Raw genomic sequence first — 18,610 nt, forward strand, 5'->3', positions numbered from 1 at the left:
GTAGTAAAAAATAGCAATCGCTCTTCAACAAACTTGATAGTCGGGCTGCTGGGTCAGTGGTTGATATACGACAGGGTTTGGCTGAGAGCGAGGTGAGATTTCCCACTCATACCACCCATTGTAGTTCTCCCCTTGGGTGGCCTCAATCAGATTACTTCACTTAGGCTGGCAGTAGAGCTACGGGCCTGGACACTTTCTCAAATGCATGGGAAGGCTTTGCTTGTATGTATGTATGTTTGTATGTATGTTGAACTTCTTTCGCACCGCACGTAGCAATCCGTGCTCATCGGAGGTGCGGGGGGAAGGACAACAAACTAAACACATTTCTTGAATTGAGCAGATTTATGATTATTGGAGCTTGCGAAAAAAGGCGATGGGAGGGAATTCCAAAGCGGAGCATTGCGATGGAAGATCCATGAACTAACTAAACTCATCTTACTAGAACTAAACTGATATTGCGATAATCGCCGTATCGTGTAAGTTGATATCCCATCATATTGTATCGTAACAAAAATGATAACTCACCAACCCCGGTGTTAATCCTAGCCTAACATCATATCCCCAGCCTTAATTTAAGTTGTCTTGTGGTTGTTGTTGTTTGACTTGCATCCCACTGGGATTTTTGCACACAGTGTTGGTGTACGGTGTTTTTTCTGCAATATTTTGCTGTCTTTTCTTGGATTTTATGTTTGCACTTAGTCACATATTCACTTTAAGATGTTTTTTGTTCATGTTTTTTTTTGTTGCGGTTGCACCCGATTCAAGAGCCGAATGGCTCACAGGACTACACCTAATAAATTAAACTTGAAAACTTGAGGGTACTTCCTTATCACTCGTCTAGCGCTACTACCGTGATTGCTGATTGTGTGATCTCCACCCACTGATACCCCTACCCTGGTTGAGAACTCAGTCTACCAGACAGAGACTGCTTCGTCACATCCTTCGTCTCATCCACACTGCCCTCAAACAAATCGCCCACAACTTCAATTCCTACCTCTTCACACGCACGGCTCAGCTTCAGAATTATCTCTCGTTGTCTAAAATCCCAAGCTTTTTTTTTTATATATAATAACCTTGCTCCACTGAGCTCGTATCGACTCACAACTTTGATAGTGCTGTTTGTTGCTGGCTCCTTGACACGCGCTCTGGGCCTGGGGCTTGTGACCAGACGCTTGCAGCTTGCAAAGCAGAAGGTCGTGCGTCTTGCGACCCAATCAAAATCCCTGTCGCTGTGGGTTACAGTCGCTTAGCAACCCGGGGCTGCTTGAACTAAATGGAAGCAACAGTTGATAGAACTTCACAATTGATCGCTATTTATTACTCAGAAGAAGAAAAAAAGTGTTCGATTTTATGATATATCGATATAAATAAAAGTGCAGCTATGCCAGAGCCTTATACGTGTTTACTGTATTGTAAAACACATTTGACCCTGTGAGATTAATTTCAATGTATTTGTTTTTTGGGCTTGTTTGTAATGTATTGCGTTATGCGTGGGTTATTCTCATCGCTAAGGCAGCGTCGTAGTGGAGTGATGACCCAGGAGATGGCGGTACCAACAACAGATTATTGTATCCATCGCTGAGGTTTTTTTTTTCTTTCAAGAAAAGCTTCGTTGTTTGATCTAACACGTAAAGTTTATCACATCCATATGTAAATATGGAACAGCTGCACTGAGATTGCATGAAGAAAGTAACAAATCCTAGGCGGAGTCAGGCAAGGGGATACAACTCCAAGTCTATGGATTTGGCCAAACATGCCAGTGTATGGCTTGGTGAGATTGTTTTCGCGTAAATAAAGGGCATTCGTGTTTTTATAACCGAGTTTTCTGACGTAACGTGTAATTTTGTTCGTGATGTTGTTGCTGCTGCTGCTGCTGCAGAACAGCTAATGTGCAGTGCCGTAGTTACTCGGGGTAATAGGTCTTGTTAGCATTGCCCTATGCAGCTACACTGTGATCCAAATCACTGAAAACATTGCAGGACAACATTCATGCTCCCCCCCACCCCCCACACACACACAGAGAGATAGAGAAAGTCATGAGCACGTGTTCTCTGAGCATTATCTCCCGTGTCAAACCGCGCGGACAGACTTTGTGGCTATGTCTGTGGAAAGAAACTTTGTTCCAAGCTGATGAATCCCATCGCAGGGGGCACAAGTCAATGCAGCAGTCGGATAAGAATTTCAAAGCGAGCACAATCTCGCGTTGTCTGTGGAACCGTGAATATGTACGGTCTTTCGTCAATCACCTTCTGTGTGAAAGCCACACGCCGTTCCAGTCATCGGGGTTGTTTGACCATACTTCGCCACGCCGGTCAGTGCGGTGTCGGCGATGGAGAGATCGTCCAGACGCGGTTCAGATACCGCTTCCCCCCGCAACTCCAATTAGCGCGGTTGGCTGCGTGCGGTGCGAAAGAAGTTCAACGTACATGTGTACAGACTTGCCGCTGATTGTTAGTCGTGTCCAGAAGTTGAACTCGGGGTGCCGTGGTTTGGAGCGCAGTGCGTCAACAACCGTGCCACCGCGCAGGTAAACACAGAGTGGCGTCAACATCACTTGTCAAAGCAATGCGTACTATACTCTTTGGTTCTTTCGGTAAAGTCACGTGGTTAGAAAATAAATAGATCACGACGTTTCGATCGCAACAACAAGCGAGCGTCTTCAGGTGAGAGAATCAGACTGCTGTGGACGAGGAATTATATACCATGTGTCCCGTCGAGTTTCATCCTTTCCAACATTTCAGTTAAATATTGGCTGCATAACTCGGCATATCCCTCCCAGAGAGGGCCTTGCAAATGTGTTTTTTTGTTTTCATTCTATTTACGTGCGAAAACCACGTGGTTGTGTCTATCACACGTAAAGGAAACTTGAGTCTGTCATGAATACTCTCCCGGTGCAAACGAGTTTAATTGCCACAGGGAAAAAAATGTATTTTCAATAATAAACACAACTTGGTGGTGTAAAGTAAATATTATTTGGCATCAGCAGCATTATCATCCCAATGCCATGTGGATGGATTATTGAGTTAAATTTATTAAAAAATTACGTTAAACTTTTGGGAAAATACAACATTGCCTCGTGAACAAGGGATACATGTCTAACCTCTATTGCTCCGAATTATAAAGTTTCATATTATCATCATCATCATCATTATTATCAGGTTCATATTTTATAATCACAACACATACCCCCGTACGTATTCACCTTAGCCACCTCAGCCGTGTAGATGCTGTTATTATACATTACGTCCGGCGAATGCTGGAGAGGGCTTGGGGGGAAGAGGAAGATACACGGATGTGACAGATTTCATTATGAACTCTGGATTTGGCTGTTACGGCACTGTGGCAGCAGGGATATGTAACGTCGAGCTCGGCCCTGGGGCTACGTCAGGATGCGATGAGCAAGAGGGCCGAATCGTGACTGCGAAGGGCAGAGCACCGTTGAGAAGCTACAGATCATGGATTACGACGAATGCAATTCAGGTACTGGGACTGGGGTATCGGCCACACTGTTCCAGTTATTGTTATTATTATTATTCCATATCCGGTCATTATAATTGTTGTTATATTATAGCTTTGATTGTTGAAGGGTTTCTTCATGACTCACAAGCCATGAATAGGTAGCCATGCATGTGCTCGTTTAAAAACTGATAATATAATCGGGAAACCGTTACAAATTTAAAATTTCATCACGCCCCCTCAAAATAAAGAGCAGTCTCCAATTCTTATCGACTCTATCTCTCTGGGCTCTCTATTTACGCCATGAAGAAATGCCATTTCCCAGAAAACGTCGAATATTATCTACTTTTCATTTTAAGGCCACAGCGGTATTGACGATATTTTTTTTTGTTATTTGCACTCGGACACCACTGCCAACGCAGCGTCACCAAAATAATCAGGCGTCGTGCATTTGCTTGGCAGGAACACAATTTCAAACAGCTTGGAGTGTTTCGGGTGTTCAAGATTGGCGTGCAAGCCAAACAACTGAGATGATCTCAGAGCCTGACTACACAATCGAGCGATGTGGATTTACGTGGCTCACGATATTCCTTCCGAAGCTGTAATGAGCCCAGGGCGCGGAAGGTCGGATGAAAGTGGTTGTTTGTTGTCTATATATATTATTTTTTGAAATGGGACCAGACGAGTCTGCGCGTTGAGCAACAAACGGAGACAGCCAGGGATTCATTTCTCACTGAATATTTTCCGGGTTTGCCGGCCGACTGGAGGGGTGTGCTCGATAGCGAGAGGGTGATCTGATGGATGTGGTGTGCCGGGTGCAGACATATTTTCTGGGTCACCGACAGACGTTGGCTGAAATGATTCCTCGTGACAGGATCCAACGCGTTGCGAGCACGATGATTGTCGCATGCACACCACGATTGGATGTGGAATAGTTCCATAATGGAAAAAAAAGGTGCGCTGGTGAATCTACGAATACAACGATCCATCCCCTCTCACGTTCTCCTACCTCGCTCCCTGTCGTCCAAGGGTAGTCGTGTATGCGTGGTGCTTCCAGAACATTTGATTTAGAGAGCTGCTAGGGATTCCGGCAGCCGGCTTCGTGATGGGGGGGGAGGACGCAGCTTCTCCCAGGGGCAGTAAACACCGGGCCTGCAGCAATGCATCACGACACACGCGTGTAATTGTGCACTTGAGAACCGGTTCATTGCAATGCGTGCAATGTCTATGCAAATGTTATGCCAGTGTACATATTATGGTAACAGATTGAGCAACAGTGTACTAACAAGACAGGCACGAAGAAGCGATGCAAAAAGTTAATGTTAACATTAAATACGTCGTGATCAAATTTACGGACTAAATGGTGTGGGTTGGGTTGGGGGGTGTTTGAGGGAAGCGTGGTTGATAAGAGCAGTTACATCGCTCTCGATCTCGTTGTTTGTGATGTGGGTAAGGTTACACGTTTGGGGATACGGTAACGTTTAGTTAATTCACAGCCGAGGTGCGGGGAATGCTCCCCGCTCCTATAATCCAGAGAACAATCACAGGAGAGGTGGTGCCTCACTTAAAAATGCACTTTAAAACACAGTATTATAACTAAAATACAATTTGTTAAAATAAGCTTCGAAAGGTTTTTTTGTTTGTTTGTTTTATCAAGTGTGGCCAATTTAAATATAAGACTTTTTTTGCGTTCATACTCAGATTTTGGTTGAATTAATTCAACGCGAATATGAATAATCAAAGTCAGGGTCACTTGGGTTGGCAGAGGGACAGTCCTTATTTCTCTCCCTCCCACGCCCCTCCTCCTCTGCAATAGTATTGTCAGTGCGTGACGTGTGGCATTTTTGTTAAAAGGAAATCAAGGATGGGCCTTAATCACATGCGGTTTTTTTTCAGGCTATCCCAATATTTCACGGGCCTCATTCAAATTCACGATTTACCTGACCACCGTTCGTAACCTCTCTGCCAAAATCGCAGCTTTAGTTATGAGCCTAAGCCAGTCCTAAAATAGCCCAGGTAGATCAGTCGGCAGAGTGGCAAACCAATGATTTTTACAGGGCACAAGTTCAAATCCTGTCCAAGGTTAGCTCAACCCATCATTTCTCTGCTCTCTTAAGCTCTCTATGCCTTGGGGGCAGGTCCAGAGCTCAAGCTGTCTCCATTCAATCTGCCCCCACATCTCCTCTTCACTTGGCAACACCGCGCTCGCCACATGCCCTGGGGTGCTTGAGCCACTACTAAAAAAGGACAGTTGAGGTTGTTCCCCCACGCATTCCCGAAGTGATTCTTTAGGTGACGCCGTCACCGTTTACCTGGGATGATTGACAACTATGCCATCATGGGGCGCCACGGTGGCGAGATCTTAACCGCCTCGCCTGGTGGGGTTTGAATGTTTTCCCCTGGTCGCGTGGATTTCTCTCCGGGTCCTCCGGTTATTCCCTCCACGTTTAGAAACATGCGTTTAGAGTACAGTTTTTGGCTGATATATATTTCCACGCGATAAGCCACTTCATTGAGCTATCATTTGTAGCCAGGTCACTTCTAAAAAAAGAGCCATATAGCTCAGTGAGCCTTACCTGGTAAAATAAAAATTGTAAAATAGTCGAGTATATATACTCAATGATCACCACCTCGTAATATCCGTTGAGGATGAATCCAAGAGTGGTTGTCAAATGAATGCACTCATCCCCACCACGGGACTGTGGAATTTCCAACACTCACTCAGGACCATCAACTGGTGCAATTTGAGCACCATTCAACTCTCGGCAAGTGATGAGAAACCACCAATTGCTTCCACTGCATCTGCTCTTGCATCTTCGCGAACACCACTTGGAGAATTCAAAGCGCTGCTTGAGCTGAGCGGTGTCTGGCTTCACATGTGTGCGGTGGAAATTGGGCCAAGCTTCCGAAACGTGATTGACATGGCTTTTTAGAGATTTTAACTTTAAGGTTAAGGTTCATCCACGTATATTCCTGCTTGCACAACCAACCATGGTGTGCCTTTGAAGAAAGGGGGGCTTTCAGAGATAAATGAAAGCGTGTATTCCAGATATTGAGTGCTTGCGTGTCGCGTGTGTGCGTGCCGTGTGTGTGCATGTGTCCGTAATCTTCTGTTCACCTAGGTGCTCTTTAACAGCACTTACCCCCTTACGCACCGTGAAGATAAGCGGGTAAACGTGTCTCTTTTGCAACGTTTCATATGTAAATGATAAACTCGATGTAACAGGCGTTATATTTTCCACGACCTCAGTTTAATGAGCTGTCGGTACTTGATGTGCTCCGCATTACACAGTGTGCTTGTACAATTGTGGTTTACGATATTTACAAAACAAATATCGCCTCTCAATAGCCTATACATAGCGATTCCGTCCCCTGAATGTTACGACCCTACGTTCACTGCCACGAGGTTCATTCACTTTCACGTCGGACAAAGTGTGCAGGAGCGCAGCATTCGTCACCGGCCTGCTATATCTACGGCGATTCCTAATCTCTTGCCATGGTCGTGTGCAGAATCCAAATTCTAGCAAAGTTCAGCAGCAGTGACTCATCCAGCCATCAGAACTTATTATTATTCTGGCAGTATAGCAAACCGTGGCAATGTCGAGATTGCCTGCCGTAGAACCGGACCCCGGATTTTCTCGTAGACCGGCAACAGCACTTGTGGCCCTCTGAACTTTGTCGGCAAAAAAAAAAACCGCAGATGAATTGCTGTCTAAATTTTACGTGACTTGGTCTATTCATTTGCAATGAAGAGGTTCGACGGGACGAACTCAATGCATCCCGGGCACGGCGGGCGAAGTGGTCACAACTAGTGAATCACAGCAAGAAGGTCACTTGGGGTTCAAATCCCGACCAGGATGCCTTCCTGTGCGGAGGTTGTACGTTCTCCCCCTGTTCTGCGTGGGTATCCTTTATGTTCTAAAGTTTCCTCCTATAGCAATAAAAAAATGTTTGATGTTGGCTGAAAGTTTACCTGTTAATTACTCTCTTTGGGATTACACATTGCAGCAAATATGCTGTGAAAACTTGACAGGCAGGACCCTCCTGAAAAAAAGCATCATGAGACTCTTGAATGGAGCTTTCCTGGGTATACTCATCATCACATCATCATCATCATAGTAATTATAGCACACATGGATCTTTCCGTAGCATTTCGCATGCTGGTGTTTGACAATGGATTATCGCGACATCGGTATAATTCTGTGCCTGCATTTAAATTAGCATACGCGAGCGCACACAGCATGCTGAAATGTCCTTGAATGTGAATCTATAGTTGTGGGTTTGTTCATGCGGGACGATGTTGTACATTTGAAGGCTGTTATGGTGAAATTATATATAATGACTGATGTGACTGTTTCATAACACTATGTAATACCATTTTTGTTCCTGGGTAGTAAGTGTTATTTCGTAATTGTTTATGTCTAAAAAGTATAGAAAATGGCTATTATTTCCCACGAACTTTGCTTTTGTGACCAGGACAGTGACATTTGAAATGTACCTATTTTCAATGAGAAAACGGGCGAATTGTGTCTTTTAGTTCACATGAAGTCAGAAAAAAAACATATTAATACAAATTTTCATGTATTTATACTGAAGTAATACAGAAATGACTACAAAAGATTTAGAAGTGAATCGTTTATCGAGATTGTTCCCACCCCCAGTTCCGTCTGTGGTAGTGCGCCTTGGTGTCTAAATATTTTGTAGTAATTGTTGTATTACTTCAGTATAAATACATGGAAATTTTCATTCACATGTTTTTTTCTGACTTTATGTGAACGAAAAGACACAAATTCGCCCGTTTTTTTTTCATTGAAAATAGGTACATTTCAAAATATCACTGTCCTGGTCACAAAAGCAAAGTTTGTGGGGAATAACAGCAATTTTCTGTACTTTTGAGGCATAAGCAATTAGAAAATAACACTTACTACCCCAAAAAAACGTGTTACACAGTGCAATCAAGGCCACAATGCAGAACAATATTGCCAGAGAAAGAGGCGATATCGGAAAAAAGCAAAGGACAATACTTTCTATGTAATCTATGCCGGATGTCAATTTAATAATTTATTGGAGAAATGCAGGATTTTTTTTCGCCTTTCCTTTTGATCCCACACAGCTCATTTGCATTAACTTTCATTTGTATGGATGATTCGTGTAATTTTATTCATTATTTCTTTTCCCCCCGAATAACAAAACAAAAGAGGTTGATTGGAATACAAAGCAACTGAGGTTTGAAACTTCAGACGTATTCCTTTGAATTATTGTCGTAACCATTATCATTATTGTAAACATTACAATTTTTTATTATTGCAGCAACAATCTTTTACCATAGGGTAAATACACGAAGACATTTTCGTGGCACAGAAAAGTGCATTATGGCCTTTTCGTGCACTTTATTTATTTATACTTACATACACCAATATTTAATGATCTCTCAAAGACTCGTATAAATTATTATTATTTTTTGAATACTCTACACACACACCAAAAAAAAAAACAACGGGACAAAATAACAACGCTCGGGTGACTCACGCGCTCATGGCGAGAGCACTTTTATGACTAAATAAAAAAAATTGTTATTCACGAAGTGCGTCAGAATTGCAGCCAGTGGCACGCGCGTGCACATCCCATCGCCGTCACGTGCGCGGAGGCACACGAAGCGCATCTGCCGCGGTGCGGGGGTGACACACCGCTGTTGACGTCGCGCGTGCACACACGAGTGCACCTCGCCACCCGCGGCAACACGTGCGCACGGTCATTGGACGTCTGGTTTCTGCCCCCTTTTGTACGCGCGATGGAAGAACAAAAATGTGTACGCACGCATGAATCGGGGACGCTCTTTTAGCATTGCGGGTGGAACAACTGCGTGCGGGTAGAGAGGGTGTCCCGCGGGTTACGAGTTTTTACGAATGATAATGATTTTTGATTGGGATCCTTCACTGTTCACCTTTGTTCATGTGTTATCCAGAAGCGCAGTATCCATGTAATAGATCTCAAAGCTATGAATTAATCAAGTGTAGGTTATAAACCAGAGCAGCTGTTTTGGTTTTCATAACTTGGCTTGAAGAGCAATGACTCAGCCCACGTGCTATGAATTAAATATATTCCGACCGACAGAGATGTACATTTTTTAGTGAAAAAAAAATTCCGCTCAGTATATTGTTTTGGGATTAATTAGCAGCAAGTTACTCTAGCGACTAATTAGTTTTTTGAAGCAAAAACAAATGTTGTGCATAGTTTGCAGTGAGATAAAGACAGCTAACTCCACAAACAAGTCAAAAATTGATCAAGCGCAACTGACTCGTTCAGAACGTGAGAAATAATCATCAAACCTGTATTGCTAAAATACTCGGGCCATGAAGCCTCTGTGGATTAGAAAGACCCCGTGGTGCAATTTCAGAAAGAACATCTCAGCCCAGCTTTCTTGGCTTGAATCCCATTATAGGTTTATAATATCTGTACCGTCCAAATTTCACTGTCTCAACAAAGAAATATCCACTGGTCTAAGTTCGTTTTTCAAAACGTAAACTAAAAGATCTGCCTTTAGGCTTATCCCGTTTGCTTATTTATACCGGGTTAAAACTTTAGCAAATTAAGATATGCTTTTAAATCAATGAGTCATGGACTGTGACTCAATACCATATTCTTGACGTACCCAGGATGACGTGGTGTATCTTCTATGATTCGTGTCCGTTTCACGTACATAGTTTTCTAGGATAAACTCGATACGTAGCGCAATCATTCTTCTGATGGTTGTTCATCAGCATGTATTTATAATTATATATCATGGCTTGCTGAGCACAGGTCCAAATGCCAAAAAAAACTAACAGCCAATAACAAGAATTGTTTTGCCCCGTTAAATCACTTCCATGGCCGTTTGCCGCGATAAACGGTTAATGATCGCTTGCTATTACCACACTCTCTCCCATCGCTATGTCCAAACATATGCTCTGATATTCATGAAAAAACATCTATTGGTTTGCGAATCATGAATGGCAGTCAAGCTGGTGGTTGCCGAGCTGTTTGTGGACTTCGTTAAATATATATTTTTTGAAACATGAGTTTTGGCTGTTATCAATTTCCACACGATAAGCCACTTCGTTGGGTTATAATTTGAGGCCAGGTCGCTTCTGAAAAAAAAAGCTATATAGCTCAGTGGGCCTTGCCTGGTAAGATAAAAAATAAAATTGTTGAGTTAGTTAGTTGTGGTCGAGCCATTTAAGGATATATTTTGCACATTTCTGTTGAATTTATCTTCTCTGTTCAATATTTGGTGATCAATTTGATGGGTTAATCGTGACCTCACTGCTACTTGCAAATCTGAGGTCACTATTTTAATCTCCCAGCGCAGAAGTTGAAACAATGGGACACGTGTCTGAAAGCTCTCCCACCACAGTCCATCCAGCAGTGTAAGTGGATTCATCGCAGTTTGTCGAACATCAGGTCGCATGTAGTGCAGTAAAGTGGGGGTATATCCCACCTCCTCCAATACGTCTGCGCAGGCGTGGAAGAGGAGGCCAAAATGCCCTCTAGAGGGGTCCTCCCGCGAGTAGAGACCCTTCTGCCAGCAGTGACGTGAGCACTTAAATCTTTGTTCATAATATTAAAATGTGTACCTGATGATGTATAGAACATTGCAAGGTTCCTCTGAGCCATAAACCCAACTCCTGCCCACTGTTGCCACTTGAATTCTATCGTGCTCCTGTCCTACCTGCTCCTTGCACAGAACACGAACACAAAAACCACTCGCATCATCACAGCCCCCGTCCACCCTGTCCCTTCTATTGTTGTCCCTTCAAAACATGCTGGCTGCCGTGGGATTCACGATTCCTCACTCGACTCCTCAAGGTCACACGGAGTAAGCGATTAGAGGCACAGTCGGCCCCCCTCTTTGCGGCTCGACTGCAGCTACACAGGCCACGCAATCAGGCGACTGAATAGCTCGGGGCACTGAGTTGCTGCATTACACACGCGAGGAGAGGGAGCCACGTGGCTCACGGACATCGTGTTGATTCGCCGTGCGTGGCATTTTTGGCGGGGGGGGCGATGGCGCGCGACGGAAGACGGGGTTGGGTGTGGGCAGGCAACACGTGGAAGCCCGTGGGCAGATGGACATCGCTCGCTGACCTAGCGGCTCCGTGAGCAACTTGAAGAAATGCGTCAGCTCTCCCGTCGAGTGCCATCGCTCTCGAAATTCCGTTGTGAGCCCGTTCGCTCCGCCTCGATGTGCACGGACAGACGGACGACAGACGGACCGCACGCACGCACGCCCGCATGGACTCGCCGACGGACGGATGGCCACATGAACGAGGGACGCGCTGGGTGAATGTGCCCGCACGGCGTGACGAGTGCGGTGGAATCCACACGGCTGTTCACGGGGCCGTAAGATGAATGTAAAGCCCGGGCAGGAATGAGTTTATGAACCGGCGAACCTTGGGCGCGGAGGTTTAGAGCGTTACCTCCGAGCCGGTGATTGGGAATAAGGTTGATCTTACAAGCAGAGCGGCTTCTGATTAAAATGATAGTCCGGGCTTTTTCCGCTAGACCATACACACGCTACGCACACACACACACAGACGCATCATTAATCTTTGCTGTACTTGTTATCTTGAGTTATAATCCTCGCAGACCTTAGGGCCTAATCTGGACCCTTGATAAAATGTATTTTCCGTGCTGACCTATGTTAAATATGTAATAGAAAACATACGTATATTATATTTTGTGCTGAGGATGCTTGCTGTGCAGAATGCATGCGCTTATTGTCCATAAATAGAATGGCATTTTTCACCAATTGCTACTGCTTTTTATAGATTTTTTTTATTCGTGTCAGGAGAGTAATTAAATAATATGTCTGCAAATGGACTGGAAAATTGGAATGATTAAAGAAAACATTTTTAGTTACGCGATTCTGGAGCCATATTCAAAGGCATTTCTTTTTGGCAGACTTAGCTGCTGGAGATGTTCTCTCAACTCGCTGTGCACATGGCCAACACAGCAAATGGTTTAAAGGTTGATGTGAGCCGGTGAGCTAGCATTTCAAAGAGCAGGAGCGACTTTGCACTGTGTGCCGAGACATTGACATTATTACGGATAAAATTGTGATAAGCCACTTCACCAAAGCCTGAATGGCCGATTTTACCACGTGAACATTCCTTCACCACACAGCACAACGACGACAACAACAACACTAATAAACTCTCACCTGTCCGTGTAAATTCCTCGCCCCCACAGCTTCCCCTTCTTCCGCTCTCCCCCCCCCCCCCACTCCGGCACCCCCGACTAAAGCCATTTCGATTCTCATTTAAAATGCCTTGAGAGACAGGCAGGTAAGACTTTTACATCGTGTTTGGAAAGTAAGTCCATTAAAGAGTGCGCTCCCTTAGTGTTAGGCAGCGACGGGCGCATTGGTACATTGCGGTCACAATGGAATGTGCTGTCTTGAGTTCGCGAGGAAGATGCATTAACTGGCCTTGGGAGAAAACATTTTTGGAATCAGTCCAAAAATACTGCCAGGCATTTTGACATCGCGGTGCAGCCAGCATGTTGATAATAAAGGCCTTGGCACGCGCAGAGTGATCAAGCACACGTTTGCTCCTCATTGACACCTGGAACATGGAAAAAAAAAAACAAGGGCAATGCATTGATTGACTGCATTTTACTCTCTATATTCGTATGGCACAGAGATATTTAATGCAATGTTAATATAATGTTTTGGTGATGCAGCGTTGGCAATGGTGCACGATCATGCACAAAAAACTCTACATAATCCTTCAAAAATCTACAATAGGCAACGTTTTGGTGCAACGATGCTTCTGCATAGCACACATATGAAGAAGAGCCGTTCTTAACATCACCTATTACGTATTCTTTTTAAAGCAGTGTTCAGGTCGAATGTATTGAGAGATATGTAATAAGGTAGGTTGAACTGCTAGATGGACTCATCTTTGGCAGGATGACTTACAGAATCATGAACCATTATTTTGGGAGGCATAACATCGCATAAATTATACCATTTTACTGCCTTTTCAATCTTGCTGGTGCATAGCAACCTTGTGTATCCCCAGGTGGCAATGATATGAAATTAATACATTGCCATCATACTTTATTGCTTATTACTTACAATACACATGCGCAGAGGCTAATTACTAATGACATTTTTTAATGTCAAAAGGAATATGTGGGCATATTACGCCACTTTCCCTGCCAGCGGTATTCATCTTTGCATGATTACGCGTTCATCTGTTAGTGTGTCTGTGTACATGCTTTTGAATGGGAATATGTGGGTGTGGATCAATTTGAACTATGAAAATGTTGATTGTGGAATTCCGTTAATATTTCCATAAACATGGGAAGATTTCCGTGGAGGTATTCACTTAAATGTTTATGTTATATTTATTTTATCGTGTGTCACTGCTCATTACAACCCCACTCTTTATATCAACTACTATCTTACATACAAATTTAGAATTGCTGTAAAGCGCTTTGGAATAAGGCGCTCGATGCATCTATAGAACACAATATGATATGACTGAAGTGTGCATAATATGCATTCATTACAGAGAAAATAATCATAATTATTATAATTATCTAGAAGCTAAGATGTGCTATTTTCTAGAGTGTAACAATGGATCATTCCATTGAATGCCTTTCTGTTATTATGTTCACGATTCATCCAAGTACAATGAACAGTGAGCACAAGAAAATCTATTTTCTCCCCCCCAAATGTATCCACAGCTTGCGTTAGAGTGGCCTTATGCTATGAGATGAAGTATCCATTCAGATCTGTCACAGAGCAGTGCGACTCGTCGTGCAAGAGAGAACGGCCCACAACAGCTGAAGTCACAGAAATGCCTTCAGATGGCCTCTGGTCCAGTCGAGGGTAGAACTTCCCCACCCACTCGGCATATGAGTTATTGTCATCGGCACGACGCTTTAATCCGATGGTTAATTATCAGAGGTGGAATTTTGCCAAATTAAGTGCATATCCACATTTCGATTTAAAGCTTTCGTGACTGCAGGGATTCATCTTCTTGGTTCTTTCGGTAAAGTCACGTACCATGCGGCATACTTTCATAATGCAGATATTAGCTTCTTCACTTCTATACTGATGACTGCAGCATTGCTATGGTGATGTCCATTGCACTGTGTCTGAAACGTATCAGAGTCTCGTGTCAGCGTTGCTTCCACCTGCGCCTTAATTAAATGTCTATATATAACTAGATACATTTTCATCTTGGTTCTTTCGGTAAAGTCACGTAGAAGGGAAATAATAAAATAATAATAAAAATAAAAAAAATAAAAATAATTCTCACGACGTTTCGGCCACAACGCAAGCAAGCCGTCCTCAGGTGAAGAACAGGTCTGTCGGGAAGAGAGCGTCTGAATGATCCTTTACATTTTACGTGACTTTACCGAAAGAACCAAGAAGATGCATATCCACATTTAGGATAATGGAGTGAACTGAACTGGAAAGAGAACTCGCAGGAACAAATGACGTGATACAATAAGAGAGTGTAAATTAGACGAAACTAATCTTTTTTTTTAAAATCAAATCACAACCCTCAATTGTGACGATTCGTCTAATCACTTGGTTGCGCACCCAAACACACATTATTCTCTCCGTTGGCGGTATTTTACACCGTACCAGGTACTCATTTGAGGCTGAGTCGACATAGGGGAAGCTTAGGATCGAATCGTCACTGGTGTTGGCCGTGAGCGGGAATCGAACTTGGGTCGCCGGGTTCGTAGCGCAGCACGCGAACCACTACACTACCTCTCCCACACTAGCACACACACTCAAACAGCGGTGAAGACACATACATGCAGCGGTACATCACTGTTTTTACCCAGAGATCCCATAAGCCCTAGGATTGCCGCTATCTACTTGGACACATATATGCACTCATCCCAAGCTTGATTGTATTCAGACTCGGATAAAGCTAAATTCGAGACAGACAAAGCTTCAAATAACTGTGTTGCCATCGATCTGACTTGAGCAATGCTGTGCGTCAGATACACGCGCGAAACAAATGTGGGACTCACACAACAGTGAAGTTGCTTTACTTTGTGAAAATGTCACTGCTGAAGTTGGTAATCTAAAGCGGATGTCCCTGCATCAGAGCTCGCGTGTTTGTGCTCAATAATTCCTGCTCACAAGTGACCATGCTGTCTTCTTTCATTGACGTAATCTTTTTTTATTCCTGGCCATGCATGCTTCTGTAAAAGTCGAAATAAAAATGATCAAAATTTCGATTTAAAGCTTTCGTGACTGCAGGGATTTATCATCTTGGTTCTTTCGGTAAAGTCACGTAGAAGGGAAATAATAAAAGGATAAAAAATAAAACATAATAAAATAATTCTCACGACGTTTCGGCCACAACGCAAGCAGCTGTCCTCAGGTGAAGAACAGGTCTGTCAGGAAGACAGCGTCTGAATGACGCTGTCTTCCCGAAAATGTAAAGGATCATTCAGACGCTCTCTTCCCGACAGACCTGTTCTTCACCTGAGGACGGCTGCTTGCGTTGTGGCCGAAACGTCGTGAGAATTATTTTATTATTTTTATTTTTTATTATTTTATTATTTCCCTTCTACGTGACTTTACCGAAAGAACCAAGATGAAAATGTATCTAGTTATATATAGACATTTAATTAAGGCGCAGGTGGAAGCAACGCTGACACGAGACTCTGATACGTTTCAGACACAGTGCAATGGACATCACCATAGCAATGCTGCAGTCATCAGTATAGAACTGAAGAAGCTAATATCTGCATTATGAAAGTATGCCGCATGGTAAGCACGCATGCTTTGCACATATACACACAAAACGGGTTACTAGTAGAGACAGCATGGGCAGTTTTGAGATTGATAAGTTGCAAGGGCAATTGGGCAATATAGATATAGCATCGGAGAAGGCCGCGCATTCATTCACATATTGCGTACTGCCGGAGGCGGTGGAGCGCCGATTGGTTCACCGCGCTATAATCCTGGTGACCCGAGTTCAAATTCCTGCCACAGCTGACATCAGCTGTGAGTTTGAGATTGGAACTATCCTGGAAATCCCGGCAGGGTTGGTCCGTGAAACCTTTACATTTCCAACTCCTGTAAACATTCTGACCACCCGCCCTCCGCATGGATATCTAATGTAAATAATGTACAGCTTTGGAAATTTGCTGCATATTACATTACGTGAGAGACCATCAATTATCATAATTCTCCCTTGGTGAGGAATTAAGTGGGGCGTACAAATTACTTTCCCCTCTGCAATCAATTTATATTTTTTTGCAGGGCCGCTGATTGATAAATACCGCGAGTGTTTATGACTTCCACGAATCAGCATTCTTGCCTCCGAGCTAATAAGGATGTAAGGCATTACTGAGCTTGCTTTACTGATGTTTCCATGAAGGATAATGAAAACGGCGGTGGGTCTCTTTCCGAATCATCATTGACGCTGGCGACTTGCTGCGTTCTTAAGTGTCTGCAATTTGAGCGAAGTGTGCAGATGCCCTGAAATTCGTATAAAGCGGCTTATGATTTACCAATGACATAATCGTACGGGTGAGTTGTTTATAAACTGTACCTCTTTTGATAATTGATTTAAAATGTAATGACACAATCAGAGGGTAATTTGGCTTTGTAAAACACGCTTTGTTTAAACGTGTATATGACTGTACAGGACAAACTTAAATTAATTAAAAGTAAGATTATCAGCTCTTTGGAACTCTGAGCCATTGAGCTAACTTCAATGGCAATGGTCCAATTTGTCGGTATAGAATGTTGCATTTGCCCATTACATTTTAAGCCGAAAAAATGTACGTTAAAATATAGAACACAGTGAGCATTATTTTGAAGTGAACATTTTAACGTGCCCGAGTCAGTTATTATGACACCAATGTTCAGCTTCTCCCTACAAATGCCATGCCATGGGTTCACGCTCGCGATAACTGGTTTCGCATTTCGTTAAAGTGTTATCGTTCTTTTTAGATTTGAAGCTTTAGTGACTGCAAGGATTCATATTCTTAGGTTTTTTCGGTAAAGTCACGTAGGTAAAACATTAAAATTAATAAAAGTAAAATAAAATAAAAATCACGACGTTTCGGAGGCAACACAAGCTTCCGTCTTCAAATGGAACCGTCACAGCCACGACAGCTGTATCAAGTAAAAGACGGAAGCTTGTGTTGCCTCCGAAACGTCGTGATTTTTATTTTATTTTACTTTTATTAATTTTAATGTTTTACCTACGTGACTTTACCGAAAAAAATCTAAGAATGTGATCGTTCTATTCTCTTCGAGTGACCGTGTATAGCTGCGTGTTTTATTTGCACCTCAAACATTGGTTACATCACTTTTTTCTTGTTGTTATTCTTGTTGTTGCTGCTTTCATTATTTTTTTTGTAAGACCTAATCATATCAGAACCGGCTATGGGGCTTAGCAATAGTGAGGGACGCCAAATTGGAAGGCTGAGAGTTCAAATCCTGGTTGAGGGTTTGGCTTCGTCCATTATCCCTCCGCGATCGATACAACGACTACCAATTTGTGGGGAGATCAACATTGGGTGCCACGGTGGCTAGGAGATGCTAACTACCTCGCCTGGTATGCAGGAGGTCGATCCCGACCCTGACACCTGTATATTTGGAGTTTGCGTGTTCTCCCTGTGGTTGCGTGTGTTTATAGTATTTGGCTGCTCTCGATTACCACGTGATAAGCTGGGCTATCATTTGTGGCCAGGTCGTTTCTGAACAAAAGAGCAGTATAGCTCAGTGGGCCTTACCTGGTAAAATTAAAATTGTTTAAACAAATATTTTAGTTAAATGCTCACCCCCGTCATAGGAATGTGGAATTTCCCACACTGGCTCATCAGGGCTATAAACAGGAGATGAGCACGGGGTGGAGAAGTGGTGCAGCTGTTAGCGCATTGCACTGTGGACTCGTCAGCCAGAGGAGGTTCATCACCTGCCCGTGCCAACATCGGTGGTGAGTAATGTCTGAACGAGTTATTGGGGGCATCCCCCTTCATTCACCTTTATGCACTGGCCAGTGTGGTGAAGCAACGGTGAAACAACGCATGCAATTGACACGGCACCGGGAGGCTTTCATGTTGCAATGCGGCACATTGACAGAGCTGTAAGAATCACATCCAGCAGAATTACGCACGGCAA

The sequence above is a fragment of the Lampetra fluviatilis genome, chromosome 30, assembly GCF_964198595.1.
Source record: "Lampetra fluviatilis chromosome 30, kcLamFluv1.1, whole genome shotgun sequence".
Lineage (NCBI taxonomy): Eukaryota > Metazoa > Chordata > Hyperoartia > Petromyzontiformes > Petromyzontidae > Lampetra > Lampetra fluviatilis.